The sequence below is a fragment of the Pundamilia nyererei genome, unplaced genomic scaffold (assembly GCF_000239375.1).
Source record: "Pundamilia nyererei isolate P.nyererei 1_Seehausen unplaced genomic scaffold, PunNye1.0 scaffold00749, whole genome shotgun sequence".
Classification (NCBI taxonomy): Eukaryota; Metazoa; Chordata; class Actinopteri; order Cichliformes; family Cichlidae; genus Pundamilia; species Pundamilia nyererei.
In genome coordinates, this window is record NW_005188150.1 from 6,814 (window position 1) to 9,599 (window position 2,786).

Consider the following 2,786-nt stretch of genomic DNA (forward strand, 5'->3'; position numbering starts at 1 on the left):
GCAGCTGCAGTGCTCACACCTGAACATAGTCCTTGTTCTCAGCCAGGCTCCTTCTTCCTGCCTTCCTCAGCTCCTCTTCCTGGCTCTGATCTTCTCTTCCTGAATGAAAGTGAGAGGACAGACTGCAGGTTTCTCATCTTTGCTCAGAAACCCAGGAAACACAGCAAGCAGGCTTTAACTGTGAGATTTACACAATCCATACAGTTCTTTAAACTCTGGCGACCTTTACAGTGAATGATGGTTTGTTTTTGTTTGTTTGTTTGTTTTTTCACCACAGTCCTCTCAAATTTAAACTTTAAGCTTAATTCCTTGAGTCAGTAAAGTCAGTCAGTAAAAGTCAGTAAAAATCCATAAATAAAAAAGGGTTAAACAAAATTCAGCTACTAAATAAAGTTGAAGCAAATCTTATTACAAATCTGTAATAGATTAAATTAAATTAAAATTAAATTAAATCTGTGAGTACTGTAAAAATAAACTTCTATAATTAATGTGATTTATTTTTGTGTTGTTGATACTTGTGAGGTTATGTCAGTGACAGGACTGCACTGTCTGCACCGATGTCCTGTGTGTGTTTCAGACAGGGGAGACGTCACTTATGGATGACATCATCATCATCTAACACAAGATAACAGTCAAAGACTACAGAGGTACAGCTGTTGATCTTTTAGTACAAAGATGAAAAATCTGTTAATCAGAATTGAACTTTTCCTTGACTATGAACAGGAAACGAAAGGAAAAGAAGTTAAAACAAACAAACTCAAGTTCAAAGTGAGAGAGTAGGAAAAAAAGTGCGCGCACATCCTCATTCTAGTAAAATGTGAGCTTATCCACAGCCGGGTCAGTGGGGCAGCAGCCTAAAAACAGACCAGACCTCCCTCTCCCAGGCCGCCTCCTCCAGCCTTTCCAAGGGAACAGGAGTTTCCAGCCAGCTGAGACATATAATCTCTTCAGTGTTTCCTGGTTCTGCTCTGGGGACTCCTCCTCTTTCTTCATCAGGGTTCAGAGTGAGTGCAGCAGTATTTAGATTTCACTCCGAGCCAAGTTGTGGTTAAAACGTATCAGAAACAACGCTGCTCGTCTCTGCAGATGCTGTGTGATCTGATACTTGTCATGTACTGCTCATGCAGCAGCAGAAAATGTGTCCAAAGTTCAACATTTATGTGACCCAAACACAGAAAGTTATAACTCTGATGCGTTCACTGACATGTCCTTATTCTTTCACTTTGCTGTATATAAAGAGAACAGAGAGGCTCTGCTCAGCCCAGCAGTCGTCCACCAGTCCAACAACTGGAATCCAGCTGCTGCTCTCTAACTGGTTCTCACATTCACTGTAAACACACTGGTTTATATTCTGTTTGTTCTCCTCACAAAGGAGATGAAAATGAAATGAAACCTCATACAACCACTGAGGGCCAGAAAGTTCAAATGGAGAGATATTCTTCTTTCTTTAATAAAGAAGCAGAAGAAGAAGATGGTGCCATAAAAATGTAATTTATCTTTCATACTTAATAGAAAATTCTTCACCAGGCCTTTCAGAATAAAAACGTGAACAATGGTAAACGATGGTGTGTTTTTGTTTTTGTTTTTCACAACAGTCCTCTCAAATTCAAAGTCTAAGCTTAATTCCTTGAGTCAGGCCAAGCAGAAGCCATGTTTGTCTTTGGCTTTTCTGCTAGTGTAGAGAAATTAAACTAGTGTTTGACAGAAAGATTCAGGAAATTATTGTTGAAAATCCATGAATAAAAAAGGGTTAAACAAAATTCAGCTACTAGATAAAGTTGAAGAAAATCTTATTACAAATCTGTAATAAATTATTTGTAGACATTTTGTTGTTTGCAGCAACATGTTTGCTCTGTGAGTACTGTAAAAATAAACTTCTATAATTAAGTTGATTCTGTTCATTTGGACGATACATCCTGGACGTAGCGTTTTCAGTGGGAGAAACGTTTCGTCACTCATCCAAGTGACTTCTTCAGTCTCAGCTGACTGCAGGTTTCCCCAATCTTATAAACAGTACATTTACATAATGACTGAAACTAGAATCACTGAAGGAACAATGGGCAGGGAGGTCTTTTTCTTCATCATAATTGTGCAAATTCTCATGACCATTGATCAGTCATTGTGCGTGTGTGTCAAATCACTTCCGATTGGCATGCAGACATGATGAAGTGGATCCTGTGAAGCTGAGAACATTTTTATATTCCTGACATTCTGCTCTGAAAATGAAGAAGATGACTCACATAAACCAGAATCTGTTGAAAATTTAACTTTTTAGAGAATTCAATCAGAAACAGGATCATATGGATAAGTTCAGAGTTACAACACAGATCACAGAGGAGTTTTGCAGAAGCATGATCCTGTTGCTTCTGCAGAAGGGAGAACAGGGTGCTGGTGGTGTAGTGGGGGATATTTTAATGGCACACTTTGGACCCCATACTGAGGATTGTTTAAACACCACAGCCTGCTTGAAGTATTCTAACTGACTGTGTGCATCACTTTATAACCACAGCGTCGTCTGGAGGCTGATTCCTGCAGGATAAAGCACCATGTAACTAATGTAACCTTTTGAACGTGACAACAAGTTCACTGAAATACTCCAATGACCTCCACAGTCACCAGATCTCAGTCCAACAGGTGGTTTTAACAAGAGATTCACATCATTGAAAATTCTGCAGCAGCTATGTGATGAAGTCATTTTAATATGGACCAGAATCTGTGAGGAATGTTTCCAGTAGCTTGTTGAATCAGTGCCATGAAGAATTTAAATATCTCAGAACAAAAAAGGA